This window comes from Tupaia chinensis, unplaced genomic scaffold (genome assembly GCF_000334495.1).
Source record: "Tupaia chinensis unplaced genomic scaffold, TupChi_1.0 Scaffold148108_1, whole genome shotgun sequence".
NCBI lineage: Eukaryota > Metazoa > Chordata > Mammalia > Scandentia > Tupaiidae > Tupaia > Tupaia belangeri.
Window position 1 is genome coordinate 2004367 of NW_006207959.1, and position 17910 is coordinate 2022276.

Below are 17910 nucleotides of genomic sequence, written 5' to 3' on the forward strand. Positions count from 1 at the left end.
AGAAAGTATGACAAGTATAATAAAAACAGTAGCAGTCAATATTTACTGGACCCTTACTCATAACAGGTGAATAAACTATACACTTGAATCACCACAGCAATCCTGAGAGGGATACTATTATTTTATTTCCACGTTAATGTTGAAAAAAACGGAGGAGCTCAGTGAAATTCATCTGCTCATGTCATAAAAACGGTTAAGATAATATTCTAGTAAATAGATAAAACGCCAAACTAGCCCAGCATGACTAGAATTTAGGGTGTATATGAAGGAGGGGGGAGGGAGGAAGGAGGTAGTTAACAGGACTGTGAGGAACGGATAGAAAGGGACTCCCGTGCTAAGCGAGTCGGGACCTACTCCTCGGGATGCTCAGCGCCCCGCTCCCTGGTTATCAAATCGGATCTCAGTGCCGGCGATACTGCCTCCGGGAGTTCTCCAATTTCCCCTCTTCTCTGCAAGCCTACACCAGTACCCAGGATCAAAGCACCTTCACCGGTGCATCGTCACTGCATTCGCTTTCTCACTTGTGCTTCTCTATCTTACATTCAGAGTAAACCGTTTAAGACGGTTTCGTGCGTAGGACCACGAGTGTGAAATAATCTCTGAATGTGAATCCGACCCACCCTGTATTCGTAGGAGTCATTACACAAATCCTCACTTCCCAAATCCTCTAAGACCCAAATTGCATGAGGCGGTTGCCACAGTAACCAAAGCTACTCCACTCCCCTCGCTTTCACAGATTCCAACGTGTCAGGGCATCCGGAAAAAAAATCGGAAGATTACAGTGCATCCTAACATATCTCCTCCCATTCCACTCCAAACGCAGGAACCTAGACGACCTTCGCGGACCTCACCTGCACGAAGCTGGAGCTCCTCTACCAAGCTACTCCGACTTCAGAGTCCGCGGCAGGATGGGGAAACTCGCCGGAAGTAGTTAGCGAGCGCTTCGAGTGAGCATGCGCAAAACCTGCCAGGGGCGTGTCGGCGGAGCCCGGACGCAGCCCCGCCCCTAAATCCTCCTCCGAAGTTGGCGCACCGTGTGTGCCGCGACCCCGGAAGTGACTCTTGGATGTGACCAGGAAGTGACAACAGAGTGCCGCCCTTCCATTGGTGTGGCCGAATATTTACGTCTTAAACTCTCGCAGGCTGAGAATGGAATACTTTCATTACAACTGAAGATAGAAATTAAGAGAGAAGTAGTCAAAAGAGCAGAATGTCACTGTACACGGAAACTGTACAATGGCCCCTCGGTTTTTGCTTGCAGTGTGCGAGGGAGACTTGATTTTTGGCTCTGACAAGATAAGTTCTTGCATAACCTTGTCATTGCTTCCTTAAAAGTTCATTTTTCTTTTGTTACAATTTAATTTTTTTAATTCAACAGGTTCGACCGCTTCCGTCACACTCTGGGCAAGAATCTCTTTTTCTTTCTAAGTGAGGGTTTCTATGGACCCATCTGGGATCCACTTTAATGGAAGACCTTGACAAAGTATATGGAAAAGGTGTTAGATCCGCCCCTCAATGGCCTTTAAGTAATTTCCGATCAGAAAATGAGATGGTTGCTGGGGCCTTTGCCCAGAATCCTCCATCCAGAGCCCTCCTTTACTGGCAGCAGACACCGATAATAAGGTAACTGTGGCAAGTAAGCTAACTGAAGTGCCCGCCATCCTTGTAACCCTTCCCCTCCATCCCTCCCATATCTCTTAGGGCTGGTGGGCTGAAGCCCCAGACGATGTTTTTCTCAATAAACTTAACTTTTCTTCTTGACATGGTACCTCCTGAGTCTTACTCTGAACCCTAACAAGAAGGGTAAAAAATACGATAGTCAAACCATATAAAAATGAAAACTATTGAGAGGTTCAGGAGAGGATGACTTTGGAAAAGGGTATGAAAACCAGTCAGAGACTTGGGAGAACAGATATGCTTCTCCAACATTTGGAGGAGTGGTCTGCAAAAGGGTCAGACAATTTTTTTCATAGCCTCTGAGGACAGAACTAGGTCTAATTGTGAAAGAAAGCTAAAATAAGGCATCTTTAAAGTCTTTGCAAGAAAGAATTTTGTTCATAACTAAGGGAGCAGAAGCACTGGCACAGGTTCCTCCAGGAATCTTTGAGTTTCTTCTCTGAGAATGAACCATTTAAGTATAATCAGAGTATCACAGAGTCAGCTTAAGGGTCTAGTAAGAGCTTGTCCATGGATTCCTTAACATGCCATAAATTCTTGTTTGTGTGTTCTTCATGAACAATACACAGTGATTATGGGCTTGCAAGAAAAGTTTCTTCTGCTGCTCTTTACATCTTGACCTCACTCAAGCCTGTCTTTCTATTTTGAAAAACTGTATCATTACCTACAGGCCAATGATCCACCCTAAAATGTCCTAAAAAAGAGATTCCTTACATCTTATAAAAACAAACTTCACCAATTTTTTTCACCTTTGACATGACATAGTGCCAGGATTCCTAGCATATCTTCTACAGGAAGGAGACATTGCTCTTGACACATTACATCTCTTTGATCCTATTTCAGACAACCTATTTTAGCCATTAAAAAAAGAAAACTGAGAGCAGCAAAGGGTTTACCAGTTGTATTACTGGACTCCCACATAGTTGACTGCAGTTCAAGTCGCAGACCCAGTGGCTTAGAACTCACACTATGTGTGTGTGCATGCCCGAAATCCCAGGAGGAGAATGGAGAAGGGATTGTGGCATGGCCATCCCCCATGGTGGGTGCGGGGGTGGTGGTGGTGATTTCTAGCTTTCCCTCTCTGGTGAGCGCATGTACCCTATAGCAGAAATCTTTGGACGAGAGAAAGAAAGAAAGAAAGAAAGAAAGAAAGAAAGAGCATATATTCTACTGACCTTAAATGTCTAATCTATGTCAGGCACCTGCAAAATTTTCTATAAAGAAACAGCAAATAGTTTAGTTTGATGGCCATATGATCTCTGTTAAAACTATTCAACTCTGATATAGCACAAAATGCAAATGAGTGAGTATATCTGTGTTATATTAAAGTTTATTTACAAAAGCAGGTGTCAGGCCGGATTTGGTTTGTGGGTCATAGTTTGCAGATCATTGCTCTAGAATATCAATTAATGTTTATGCCAAAGGTTTGGCTGTGCTGTATGCATACAAACATACTTATACACCTAAATGCAATTTTAAAGATACATAATCATCTTAGTGGTGATTTTTACATCAAAAAGAGGTTTACTAAAACATAATTACTAATATCATCATGCATCTTAGTCATTACAACACTCATTCACTCTACATTACTTCTCTTGCATACTCTTACAGTTAGCAGATGCCAATGCTAGGGATTTTTTTTTTATTTTACATTTTTCCATCTGTCAAATGTTTTCTCCCTTTTTTGCACCTCACACCCAACTTCCACCACCTACTTTCTACCATCTGCTGTCTTCCCCTACAGTCTCTAGCATTCATACCCATCCTTTCCACCATCATATCTTCAGATCTCTCAACCTCTGTCATAGAGTGCAGCAATAGGTACACGTGGGGTGAGGATATACAATGTGTACCTTTCAAAGTCTGACTCACTTTGCTCAACAAAGTCTTCTATTCATCCACTTTGGATCAAACAAGAGGATCTCACTGTTTCCTATAACTGAATAATGGTCCATAGTATATATGTGCCACCCAGTGTTTCAACCCAGTCATCAGTTTTTGAACACTTAGGCTCATTCTATGTTTTAGCAATTGTGAATAATGCTACAATAAACCTGGATGTTCAAGTGTCCTTCTGATTATTTCCCTATCCTTTGGGTAAATATCAAGGAGTGGGATTATAGGGTCATATGGTTGTTCTATTTGTAGCCTTTTGAGGAACATCCATATTGGTTTCCATAGAGGTTGAACTAAATTATATTCCTATAGTGTAAGAGGGTTCCCTTTTCACCACAGCCTCACCAGCATTTGTTCTTTATTTTTTTGATCCTAGCCATTCTAACAGGTTAAATGGTATCTCATTGTGATTTTAATTTTCATTTCCCTTATGACAAACTTTTAACATTTTCTATGTGCTTTTTGGCCATTTCTAGGTCTTCTTTGGAAAGTTATCTATTCAATTCATTTGTCCATTTTTTAATTGAAATAATTATTCTTAAAAAAAATTTTTTTGCAGAGGTTTTTGCTATAGGGCACATGTGCTCACCAGAAAGACAGAGACGGAGAGACAGAAAGCGAGAAATCACCCCCCAGGGGGGATGGCCACGCCGCAATCCCTTCTCCATTCTCCTCTCAGGATCTTGGGCACTCACACACACCGGCCAGGCGTGAGTTTAAGCCACCGGGTCTGGGACTCAAACCATGGTCGACTACATGGGAGTCCAGTGACATAGCCATTATGCTAACTGCTGGTCCTTTGTTGATGGTTTTTTATGTTTATGTTATGCTCTTTTCCTTAACTGATAAGAGAAAATATGGATATGGAATATTTACAATTATAGGTGATTTGTTAATTGTTCATATTTAGTTTCAAGTACTACATTTCTAACTGGAATGGTAGAACTATTCTCACTAAAGGGAGTTTGGAAATGCATAGAAGAAATTTTTATTTTGTTACCATGACTAAAGATACTACTATAATTTTGTAATCAGAACCAGGGATGTTATACAGTATATCATGCAACTAGTAAAAATGTCCAACCCAAATGTCAAAAAAGCTCTATCAAAAAACTGCATAATTAAATAACATGCTCTGGTCCCTTATTTAACCACAATTGAGTTTTTCTACAATTCTGTCTAAAGGGATAAGGGTATTCATGCAAATTGCTTTACCATCCATTTAAATGTAAATTTTTATTTCTTTATGTTGGTTAAGAACAGTAAATATGTATAAGTTGATTATGAGAAATAATAAAGGCATGACTAATGCAAGAGCTTAATGATGACTAATAGCTTATACTTTTTATTGAAAACTTCAGATTCATCTAAAATGTCATTGAAGTTCTCAGATATCAAAAATAATTCTCAATCTCTGTGAACAAACATAAATTAGGGTTTTTAAAACAGCCACCTCATTCTTTCTCTCTTCTGCCAAAGTCCCTGAAGAGCTTGGCCAAAAAAGTTTTAAATCCTACAACATAATTTTAAACTTTGCTTTTCTTTAAGATAAGTGTATATGGAGCCAGCAGATGGTGTAGCGGTTACAATACTGGACTCCCACGTGGCCAATCACTATTCAAGTCCCAGACTCAGTGGCTAGAAAATCACACTAGGCCCATATGCATGCATGCCCAAGATTCCAAGGGGTGAATGAAGAAGAAGGGATTGTGGCATGGCCATCCCCCTGGGGGGGGGGTGATTTCTTACTTCCCCTCTCACTGTCTCTGTCCCTCTCTCCTGAGCAAGTGCACACACCCTAAGACCAAAAAAAAAAAAAAGAAAAGAAAAGAAAAAGAAAAGTGTACATAAAAGAATGTATAAATATATGGTATAGATCTGGTTAATTTTCAATCCTTACTATCTAGAGCTATGACTGGCTTTAAATGTGCTCTAAACTGAAATGTGTTGTATTAGATGTCAAAGATTTCATATGAAATAAAGAATATAAAATGTCTCAATAATTTTATGTTGATTATATGTTGAGGTGATGATATTTTGGATATATTGGATAAACAAAATGATTATTAAAATTGGGCCAGCAGTGACATAGTAGTTAAGGTACTGGACTCCTGCATGGCCTACCTCAGTTCAAGTCCCAGACCCAGTGGCTTGAAAATCATGCCAGGTATGGGTGCATACATGCTCAAAATCCCAAGAGGAGAATGGAGAAGAAGGGATTGTGGCATGACCATCCTCTAGGGAGTCGGGGGGAAGGAGTGAATTCTCACTTTCCCTCTCACTGTTTCTGTCTCTCTCTAGCAAGTGAACATACCCTATAGCAAAAAAGATTTTAAAAAGAAAGATATTTAAAATTAAGTTCACACACATGCACAAAAACATTAAAGTCACCTATCTTGTTTTACCATTATTTTTTTGGTAGAAGTTTTTGCCTTAGGTTGCATGTGCTCACCAGAGAGAGAGAGAGAGACAGAGACAGGGAGAGAGAAAGTGAGAAATCAATCTCTAGAGGGCATGGCCACACTGCAATCCCTTCTCCTTCAGTCTCTTCCGAGGTTCTTGGCCACATACTCACACATGCTTGGCATAATTTTTAAGCTACTGGGCCCAGGACTCAAACCACAGTCAACCATGTGAGAATCCAGTGACATATCACTACATCATCTACTGGTCCCTTGTTTTAACTTTTTAAGGGTGACTTTGAACATTTCAATTACATATGTAGCTGGCATTGTATTTCTTTTATTATTATTACTATTTTTTAAATTGCTAGAGGAAACATTCACTCACCAGAGAGAGGGAAGGGTAAGAAGGCATCCCCTCAATGGGGTACTGTCATGATGCTGCAATAATTTCTCCTTCACTTCTTCATCCAGTTGGGACTTTGGACACACTTACACATGTGCCCAGCTTGTGTTTCAAACTGCCAGGGCTAGGATTCAAACCACAATTGACCATGTGGGATTCAGTTCCCATTAGGCTGGCTCAACTGGCCTTATAGTTCTATTGGACAATATTATTCTAGGGAGTAGTGAAAAATGAGGGACACATCAGGCCTGTTTATTTAGATCCTCAATATAATCATCTGGTTTGCTATCATGTGTTGATCCTTTTACGTATGCCATGCCACTTCATATCCCAAGTACACTTAGAGAGCAACGAGCTTTTATACCAATTGAACAAAACTCTGATTTTTTTCTGCACAATTGCTCAGTGTTCACACTTAACATAATGCTACATATGATCCCATTTTAAATTTTGCATTGCATGTATCAATTAAAATGCTGAGAATTTAGGAGACTTGCTTTATCTCTCTATATGATCTGTAACTGGTTGGCTGTAATCACACATTGTCTTAAAGAACATGCTTTCTTCTTCACAGCTCTCAGTGTCTCCTCCAGCAGGCGCTTTTGACCTTCCAACTGCAACTTAGGAGGCTGTTAGTGGCCTTCCTGCCTTTTAATCATGAAAAGAGAACAGTTTCCAGTGTAGGTATTATTTTAAGATGTCTCCTTTCTGACAAAGTCATTGACTTGCCAACACTCTTGTTGCACCATCAACCATCTCTATGGGCTGTAAGAACTTGGGGTTCTGCTGTTTAATGATTTAAATGACAGAAATGGGCAATCTTTATATATTCTCTCATTTGCTTTTTAGAGAAATACTATACAGGTTAATGTTAGTCCCAATATTATAAATGAAGACTCTGAGACTCAGAAAGTCAATAGCTTGACTATAGACCTACAATTAGACTTCTGATCCCTTATTCAGTAGTTTTGACTGCCTCTGCTATTGTGTTGATAAGGAAGTAACTCATAGTGAAAAACTAAATGGACAAAGCCAAACAATCTATCCCATGGAAAATGAGTTACACAGGCCACATCCTGGAGTCTGTTCTGCATTTCTGTTTCAAAGCACCAAATATTTGACTTCTGGAAAAATAGTGCCAAGGTAAATTAGGCAGACCTAGAAAGAGGAACTCATACACACACCTATGTATTAGTGGCAATTTCAGATATTTGAGTTTCTTTCTTTGTACAACAGAAAGTGAAATAATATTTGTCAGGGCTAGACAAATAGTACATTTGATAGAAGACCTTGCCCTGTGTATGACTAATTCACAGTAGAACATACCTTTTGACATGACTTTCATTGTGGGGTGAGGGAGTTGGGGGATTTAACCCTCCTGGTCATGCCCAAAGCAAACCTCCATTCTCCCTGACTTTCAGAACAGAGTATTTGCTTAAATTCTACTTCAGTTATAGCCTTTACTTAAAGTCTGATAGCTTTCTATAGTTTAATCTATTAAATCTAAATTCTTGTGCTTAACTCTCAAAGGCTTCCATAATCTGACCCCTTGTAACCACCCAAATTCATCTTCCTTTTCTCTGCTAGAATCTTTTCACCCTAGTCAAAATAGGTCTCTTTTTTATGTCCTTTCAGCAATTGTTTTCTGGAGTGTCTTCTCTTATGTTGTTTACTTTACTCATCCTTCCTTCTCTTTTTAGAATCTAAATCCTGTTAGCTGAAATCCCACCCCTACCACTTACTTTTCTTCTTCTTTTTGCTTTACAGTGTTTAGAATTTGTACCAAAATATATTTTAGCTCTGGTGTGGCAGGACAGGGTTCTTTGTCCTCCCCTGCACATGCCCTTATTTTTGCTAAGAGAGATAACTGGTGTTAGCAAGAGTAGCTTGTTTATCTTTTAGGAGTTCCCAACCTGAAACTATAATGAGGATCCAGAGACATCTGTCACCATGGGAGTGGAAGGAACAACATTGGAACTTCTTGCGTACAGGTATAAAGGCAGACTCATCTCCTAAACATTGGGCACAACGGATAACACCAAAGTGGGGAAAATAGCCAGAACACTGTGAAAAGAAAAGAAGATCTCAGGATGCCTAGGAGGAAATGATATTGTGAAGGTAGACCTGATAGAACAAAGAAATGTATGCTACATGATTTCCCAAAATTGTGAGAGAAGAAAGGAAGAGAAAGGATTGCAGCATGACCATCCACATAGGGGTGATTGCTCACTTTTTCTGTCTTTCCAGTGAGTGCAAGTACCTTATTACAGAAATCTCTCTTAAAAAGTAGAATTATATAGGCCTAGCTGTGGTGGTGCATGCTACTAAGATGCTGTGGTCTATATGTTGAGACCACATGAGAGGCCTGGATTTGGTTCACAGTACGACCTAAGGACTGGGTAAGGTAGCACGTGTCTATTATCCCAGTGACTATGGGAACCTGAGGCAGGAGGATTTCAAACCTGAAGCTGTCCTGGGCGACATAGTAAAATCCTGTCGGAAAAAGCTGGGCACAGTGGTCCTAGCTACTCAGGAGACTGAGGCAGAAGGATCATGACACAGCAAAACTCTTAGCTTAAAAAAAAAAAAAGTCTATTTAGGGACAAGCAGATGGCATAATGGTTACGTTCCTGGACTCCCATGTAGTTGACTTGGTTCTAGTCTCAGACCTGGCAGCTTCAAACTCATGCCGGGTGCATCAGTGTGCATGCCTGAAATCCTGAGAGGAGAAGGAACTGCAGTGTGGCCATCCCCCTTGGGAGGGGGAGGGTGATTTTTCACTTTCTGTCTCTGTTTCTCTGACAAGTGCATATGCCCATAGCAAAAATCCTTCTCTCAAAAAAAAAAAAAAAAAAAAAAAAGATCTTTTAAAGATCTTTTGAGAGGTTTTATTTTTTTTTTTTCCCGCTATAGGGCATGTGCACTCACCAGACAGACAGAGAGAGACATAGAGACAGAAAGTGAGAAATCACCCCCCAGGGGGGATGGTCACGCCGCAATCCCTTCTCCTCCATTCTCCTCTCTGGATCTTGGGCACGCACGCACATGTGTCTGGTGTGAGTTTTAAGCCACCAGGTCTGGGACGCGAACTGCGGTCAACTACGTGGGAGTCCAGCGACATAGCCATTACGCTAACTGCTGGTTCCCTTAAAGCGATCTTTTAAAGCAAAAATAGTAACACTGTATTGTAAGGTTTATGATATATATGCATTAAAACATATGACAATGAAAGTATAAAAGGAAGAAAGGTGAAAAAAATACTATTGTAAAGGCCATAAACTATAATGGAGTGCTAAAACATCCCATGAAGTTATAGTGTAATAAATTAAAGATGAGTATTATTAAATCCTAAAACAATAACAATAACAACAAAACCATACAGTTATAGCTAGTAAGCTGATAAAGGAGATAACACATGCTTTATTCAGAAGATAAAAAAAAAGAAAAGAGAAACAAACAAGTGAGACAAAGAAAAAGCAAAAAACAGACCATAAATTTAAACCTAATCATATCAAAAGTCATGTAATAAATGTAAATAATCTAAAAACCTCTGACAAAAGGCAGGATTGTTGGATTCGCTTTAAAAAGCAAGACCTCACTATATGCTACCTACAAGAAAAACACACTGTAAATATAAAAACACAAATAAATGTAAAAAAAAGATAAAGTAAGCTAACATAATTGAAAAGAAACAGGAGTAACAATAACTATCCGACAAAATAGATTTCAGAGCAAAGAAATGGAAAGTCATCTTATAATGTTAAAGAAGTCAACTTATCAAACAGAAGTTTCATGCCTCTGACAGAGTTCAGGACTTAAACTGCTGTCAGCCATGTGGGAGTCCAACACCTTAACCACTATGCTACCTGCTGGCCCCTACAGAATGGCCACTCTACACTAGATCATTATTTTTTTAAATAGTTTTTTTTTAATAAGGAAAAAATCATATATTTAAAAATATAAACATATTTTTGTTTGCTCACATTTATACATTTTTAGTATTCTTTATTCTTTTGTGTTGATTCAAGTTTCTAACTGTTTTGTTTTGTTTTGTCAGAGGATTTCAACATTTATTATATTGTAGATCTGGTAGTTATGAGTTCTTTAAAAAGTTTTCCATTTTTGAGGGAGTACAGCTTTATTGACATATAATTCACATATTATATAATTCACTCATTTGAAATATCCTGTTCTATGGTTGTTAGTATATTCACAGACCTGTGCTATCATCACCACAATCAATTCCAGGACATTTTTATCACCCCGAAGAGAAAGTCTGTCCACTTTATCTGTCAATCCCAATTTCCTATCTCTAATAATCTTGGTCATTGTACTTTTTGTCTGTATAAATTTGTCTCTTTTGTTCTTTAATACAAGTAGAACCATACATATGTGGTCTTTGTGGCTACATTCTTTTACTTAGCATAATATTTTCAAGGGTCATGCATGTTGTGGTATGTATCAGTGTTTCATTCTCTTTTTATTGTCATTGTCTTGATATACCACATTTATTTATTAATTCATCATTTTTTAAGAGAGATTTTTGCTGTAGAGCATGTGTGCTCAACAGAGAGACAGAGAGAGACAGACAGTGAGAAATCACCCCCAGGCCACCACAATCCCTTCTCCTCCAGTCTCTTCTCAGGATTTTGGGCACACACACACACACACACACACACACACACACGTGTGGTGTGAATTTCAAGCTGTGGGTCAGGCCATTGGTCAGGAACTCAAACTGCTGTAGGTCATGTGGGAGTCCAGCAACATAACAACTATGCCATCTGCTGGTTCCTACTAATTCATCATTTGAATGGACTGGAGAGCCACATACAAAAGAATTAAATTCAACCCTACTTCATACCACATACAAAAATGAACTCAAAGTGCATTACAAACCTAAATGTAAGAGCTGAAACTTTAAAACCCTTTTAATAATCTATCTTTCTTTCTTTTCTTCTTTCTTTCTAGAGAGAGATTTTTGCTTATAGGGCACATGTGCTTGCCAGAAAACAGAGAAAGACAGAGACAGAAAGCAGATGGCCACACTGCAATCCCTTCTCCTCCATTCTCCTTTTGGGGTTTTGGGCATGCACACACACATGTCCAGCATGAGTTTTAAGCCACCAGGTCCAGTACTTGAACAATGGTCAACTATGTGGGAGTACAACAATGTAACCATTATGCCATCTGCTGATCCCCAAAAGAACTATCAGTTTTTGTTTTAGAGAAGTTTTTTCTTTCTTTCTTTCTTTTTTTTTTTTTTTTTGAGAGGTTTTTGCTATAGGTCACATGAGCTCACCAGAAAGACAGAGAGAGACAGAGAGAAAGAAAGCGAGAAATCATCCCCCAAGGGGGATGGCAATGCCACAATCCCTTCTCCACTAGGAATCTTGGGCACGAATGCACATGTGCCTGGCGTGAGTTTAAGGCACAAATGCACATGTGCCTGGTGTGAGTTTAAGCCACTGGGTCTGAGACTCAACCCGCGGGTCACTACCATGGGGTTTCACCTCTGTAGCCATTACACCAACCGCTGGTCCCATGTTTTAGAGAGTTTTTATTGCTTCTTCAATTTGTTCTTAGTGAACATCTTCAAGTTCACTAAGATTTTCTTCTGCAGTGTCTAATCTGCTGTCAGTCCATTTAGTATATGTTTTCCTATTTCAACCACTGTTGTCTTTTTTCATCTCTGTAAATTTGAGATAGTTTTTAAAACTTTTAAAAAATGTTTTAATTTTTTTTTTTTAATTTTGCTAGTGTTCATGTGCACTCATGAGAAAAAGAGAGAAGGAGAAAAAGTGAGAAAACACTTCTCATGGGGCATGGTCATGTTGTAATACCTTCTCCATTTCTTCCTCCTTTCAGGATTTTAGGCAAGCATGCACATATATGTGGGATGTTTCTCAAATTGCCAGGTGTGCAGTTGACCATGTAGGAACCAGCCTCCTTAACCACCAGCTGGTCTAAAATAGATTTTTATATCTTCTTTGTTTCTGCTTTAAGTGTTTATGTTGTTTTTTATTTATTTATTTATTTTAAATAGCCTCTTGATGGGGACCAGAATTAACGTAATGGCTATGTTGCTGGATTCCCATGTAGTTGACTGTTGTTCGAATCCTGGACCCAGTGGCTTAAATTCACACCGGGCGTGTGTGCGTGCATGCCCAGGATCCCGAAAGGAGAATGGAGGAGAAGGGATTGAGGTGTGGCCATCTCCCCTGAGGGGTGATTTCTTGCTTTCTGTCTCTCTGTCTTTCTGGCGAGCACATGCACCCTATAGCAAAAACCTCTCCAAAAAAAAAAAGCCTCTTGAACATATGGAATATAACTGTGTTAATGTCCCTGTGTAATACATCTATCATCCATGTCATTTCTGTTATAATGTCTATGGATTCATTTTTATTTATATTATAGGTTGTGTTTTCCTGCTGCTTTGCACACCTCATAACTTTTTATTGGATTCCAGACATTTTGAATTTAACTTTTAAGGTGCTGGATATTTTGCATGCCATTAAATATTTTTGAGCTTGGTTCTGGAATGCAGTTAACTTACTTGGAAACATTTTGATCTTTTCAAGTCCTGCTTTTAAGTTTTATTGGGCAGGACTAAAACCGCCTTTAATCTTAGCCTAATTTTTCCCTTTTACTAAATGGTCTACTTGGTACCCTGTTTATTGTGTATTTTCCACTCTGACTGGTGGTAACACAAATTGTTCTTCATGCTAACAGTTGTCCCCCACTCCACCCCTGTTCCTCTCTGGTGGCTCTTCCTTGGCCTTTGGGAGCTCCTCACTCACACGCACTTACTGTTACTCTGCTGAAAACTTGAGAGAAACCCTTTGTAGTTCTCTGGAGCTCACTCTACGCAGTGCTCTCCTTTGCATGTAGCTTTCTCCTCTCTTGTTCTCTACCCTGTGTTGAGCTGCTTTGGCTTCCCCAGTCTTTCTTGAACATAAGCATATTTCCTAGTTGAGTTTTCCTTCCCTGGTTGTAGCCTGGAAACTCTCTCCAGGGAGTCAGCAGGGAACATACTCATCATCTCTTATGCTTGACCTTATCTTAGGTCCAACATCTTGCTTATTGTCCAGTGTGTAAAAACCAGTTTTGTGTATTTTATCCAATTTTTCGATGTTTAATGTGAAAAAATAATTCTGGTTCCCGTTACCTAATATTGGATGACTGCTGTAGTCCTCAGATACATGTTTTAGACCATTCTCTGGACACCAAGTGGTTTCGTCATCAGCAATAGACTGGGGTCTTCTTGGTAATTTGAGTGTTAGGCCTTCTAGATGTTCCTGGCAAACAACATGGCCAAGTTTACACTATGTACGTAATTAGGCTGTCTTCTATTTGTTTCTGTATATTTGTCTTTTCTTCTTCAAATTGAAAATTCTCTGAGATCAGGCGCCTTCCATATCTTTTATTTCTATGTCCCCACGACCTCGACGAAGATGCACTTAGTTTTTACTCTCACTTGGCCTGTAGCTACCTCTGTTTGAGGTGTTAATAAATAATGCACTTGGGATTAGAGTTTATGTTAAACATCAATGCCACGTATTCAGATGCTATTAGTGAAAATGAATGTTGATTCATCCATCAGCTATGCATATGCTGGTAGGAAGAACTACCACCATCACCCTCATTCTAATAGCTGAGAGATTTTCTGACCGTCCACCAGGCTCGTTAATATTCTCTAAGGCAATAATTTCAAAAAAAGAAGGGAGATAAATCAAAACCCTGGAAAATATTCAAACCAAGCAGCAATTCTTCAGTAACAGCATTAGATATCCTTTTCATGTAAAAGAATATTTGAATAATTGGTCCAAAATAGTAGTCAAGGACTATTCAATTAGGTAATTTTGAATTTTGCTTTTCCCACTAATGAATCATTACTAGTTCTGTTTTAAATAGAAATTTAAAAATACATTCCTAATCTGTCCTACTAAATCTTCTGGCATTGTGCAGGAAAAAAATACAATGTGATTTCATTCACATTGCCCACAATAAATATGCCCTCTTAACAATAAATATTTTCCAGGGTCTGTTCCTGGTGTTGAGGATGTCATTGAGGGGAAGATAAAAAAATGTTCTATGTTGGGGCCAGCAGATGGTGCCGTCAGTGGTTATGTCGCTAGACTCCCACATGGCCAACTGCAGTTTGAGTCCCGGATCAGAAGGTTTAAAAATCATGCTGAGTATATGTACATGTGAGCCCAAGATCCCAGGAGGAGAATGGAGGAGAAGGGATTGTGGCATGGTCATCCCCCCTGGGGGTGATTTCTTACCTTCTCTCTTACTGTCTCTGTCTCTCTCTGTTTCTCTCTCTCTGGCAAGCACATACGCTCTATGGCAAAAACCTCTAAAAAAAGGTTCTTTTTTTATAGTATATGCCCTCTTGACACTATTTATATATAAAGTCTTAGTTTAGATTAGCAGTGTGGTATATTTGTAATATGTAAAAAACCATAGGTTCATTGAAAACATCATTTGTTGAGTACTTCATACATTCCAGACATTTCCACAGGCACTGATGTTACTGCAGGGAGCCAAACAAATTCTATGCTCCCATGGAGCTTAAATTTGAGATGTACGGAGTGGGAGGAGAGGCAGTCAAGTAGAAAAACAAATGCAAGGCAAGTGGAAAGTGCTCTAATGAAAAATAAAGCAGGACGATGTGCTAGATAGTCACAGGAGTCACAGGAGGGGGTTCTGTTTCACACAGGATGGTCAGGGAAGGTCTCTCTCTCTCAATATATGACATTCTTACAAAGACATGTTGAAGTGAGGAAACTAGCCAGGCAGAGAAGAATATCTGGTGAATTATTTGGGGTTGAAGGAAAGTTGCGAGTGCAAATGTTTTGATGCTGGACTGACTTTGGTGGGAGTAGAACAGAAGGAAGATTGTTAGGAAAGTGGGGTAAAAGGGATGAGGGGCATCAGATTAAGTATGACAGTACAGTCAATAATAAGGACGTTGCATTTTACCTTGAAATGGGGAGCTATAGGAAGGTTTTGAGCAGAAGAGAGACATAAGTCAACTTGTATTATACGAATACTATTGCTGTAGATGCTGTTGAGACAATAGGTGTTGGGAGGACAAGGACAGAAGCAAAAAGAACAGCGAGACTGTTACTGGACAAATGTATGGACCACGACTGTCCTCCATTGTACAGTAAGCCGATTTCTAAGACAAGAAGAGTTTGCATAGAGGAAGGCTTTATACCAAGAGTCCAAGACTCTCCAAGTACTGTCTTCCTGATGAAGAGGCAAGCAGGGCTTTTAAACACAGGTCATTAGTGTAACAACTGAGGGGTAGGAATCTAGGGGCTTTCTAGAAAAGTTCCTATGAAGTCGTCTTTGGTGGATAGTGCTGTTTTCTTGGTGCTGAGCAGTGTCGAGGAGGTTCCAGAGCAAGATATTATCATCAGCCTGTTCTGGGTAAAGAACTCAAGACAAAGAGCTCTTAGAACACCTGGAACTCTTCAGTTTTATATGTTACTTGTGACTGTGTCATGCAGAAGTTGAACAGTTAAGGCTATTGTACCGTAGTCACTATAGGGCCATAATCATAGCATGAAGATAGTATTGATTTTTTAGGAGGGACAGAGAGCATGAATTCATTTTACTGTGTAAAGTAAATTGCCAAGAACTCTGGCCATATTGTTTTTCACCTGTAAATATTATATGTGAGCCTAAATAAAGAAAACTTACTTTTGATTTCTTATGGGCTGGTAGAAGGGTTTTGCAAATTGTTCAGGTGAGAGATGGTGGTGGTTTGGCCTGCAGTGTTGGATGAGGAGATGATAAGAAGTGATCAGATTCTGGGTGTATTTCAGAAGCTTACACTGAAAGAGAGAAGTCAAACAAACAAACAAAAAGAATATGTATCATATGATTCCATGTTTATCAAATTGTAGAAAATTCAAACCAGAGGAAGTGCGAGTGAGCAGCGTGAGAAGTGGTAACTGCATTCTCAAGCAGGACTGGAAGAGCAAATTCCACCAGGAGCCAGGACCTGCATCTTGCTGGATACTGAGGGTTTAGTGAACTTCGTCAGCAAGCTGAACAGCCTGCCAGTGAGACTGTGGGCACCTCAGAGATTATTCCCCAGGTGGAACCAAATTTATAGGAGATCCAGCAGGTGGGCAAGTGTCTGCATTCCTGTACCCTCCCATGCACGTCCCAAGAGACCGGGTGGCTTGGGAGTAGCATCTGAGTCTTCTTTCCTGGATTGATTTGGATGTCTGTGAAAGATGGCCACAAGCGAGGAACGCTAAAATTTTTTTTTTTTTTAGAGGTTTTTGCCTTAGAGCATATGTGCTTGCCTGAGGGGGAGAGAGAGATGGCCACAGGGTAATCCTTTCTCCTCCAATTGCTTGTTGCTTGGTGAAGGCTTTAGAGAGTTGTGATTAAAAGGAAGAGTAATACCTCGATTTTAATCTTAATACCTTGATTTTAATCTTAACCCCAACCCTAGCGACCCCTAATTGCTAGCTGTGAGAATACCTCAATTTTCTCACTTGTAAGATGGGGATCGTAATGTCCTACTACTTTGAGGTAGTCGTATTGTGAAGATCAAATGAAGGATAGATATAAAGGCCTTACAATAACCACTGAACATAAAGAAAGCAGTCAGTAAATGTTAGTTGCTATTAACTGGCTTTCCTAACTGACATTTAGTTGTTTTTGTGACAATGGGTTTCCACTAAGTTGTGGGCTTTTAGATAAGGCCAGATATTTTGTTTTTGACTTCCATCCTCTCTCAGGCCACCTTGGTGTTTTGTCCAGTGACTGGTATAAATGGAAGCTCCACACATTTATGTTGGATTACTTCTTCCCTTATGCATAAAGATCTAGGATTCTCCAGAGCTTGAGCTGAAGGCCACTGTCCACCTATCTGTCCCCTTCCCCTCTCCCCGTTAAAGATCGAGCAGGCCAGTGTCTCTAATTTACACCCTCAAATCGCCATTCCATTCACCACCCCAATCAAAGAGGATCGCCAGGTTGGGGGGCCGCAAGGAACCCCTGGGCGTCAGAAGGCGGAAGGCGAGGGAGCTGGAAACAGAAACAGCTGCAGGTCGTGGATGGGATTTGGTAGTTAGGAAAAGGAGGTACCAAACCAAGAATAGGGGTGGGGGTGTGTGGGGGGGGTGAAGTGGGGTGGACTGGTTTTGGACCGACCAGAAATGAGAAGCCACGAGAAGACACCGGGAAGGACCTGTCGGGATGGCGCACAGCTGGGGGACTCAAGTGCGTAGATAAAGGTGAGCGACGCGTGGAGTCACGCAGAGGGTCGACAGCGAAGGGACAGGGCGAAGGCAGGCGATTGGGCGAGGGAGAAGATACAGAATTCCGGTTGCCAGGCAGCCCAGAGGAGAATCCTTCGCGACTGCAGACAGAGGTCGCGCCTCCGCCGGGAGGTCTTCCTGCAGCCCCTCCGCGCCCCTGCTGACGTGTCGGTCCGGAACGACTCCAACCTCGGCCGGGCGCCGCCCCTCGGAGCAGCTGCCCACCCGCGCGGTG

At 40.4% G+C, this 17910-nt stretch overlaps 1 protein-coding gene and 1 long non-coding RNA gene across 3 annotated transcripts in view; both read right to left on the reverse strand.

The window, feature by feature from the left end:
- TAF1A (TATA-box binding protein associated factor, RNA polymerase I subunit A) overlaps nt 1-919 on the reverse strand; it is a 39755-nt gene extending 38836 nt beyond the window's left edge. Inside the window, exon 1 of one of the 2 annotated variants that reach the window (XM_014584898.2) lies at nt 852-919. The gene's annotated coding sequence lies outside the window, so the exon portion shown is untranslated. The remainder of the gene's footprint in view (nt 1-851) is intronic. The other variant, XM_014584899.2, reaches the window with a different exon arrangement.
- Nucleotides 920-13547: 12628 nt separating this feature from the next.
- LOC114006454 (uncharacterized) lies at nt 13548-17876 on the reverse strand. The gene is made up of 3 exons (XR_003548166.1): nt 17569-17876; nt 16099-16232; nt 13548-13682 (listed from the first exon to the last, which is right to left on the reverse strand). It is a non-coding gene; the product is annotated as an uncharacterized LOC114006454 (long non-coding RNA).
- Nucleotides 17877-17910: the final 34 nt, after the last annotated feature.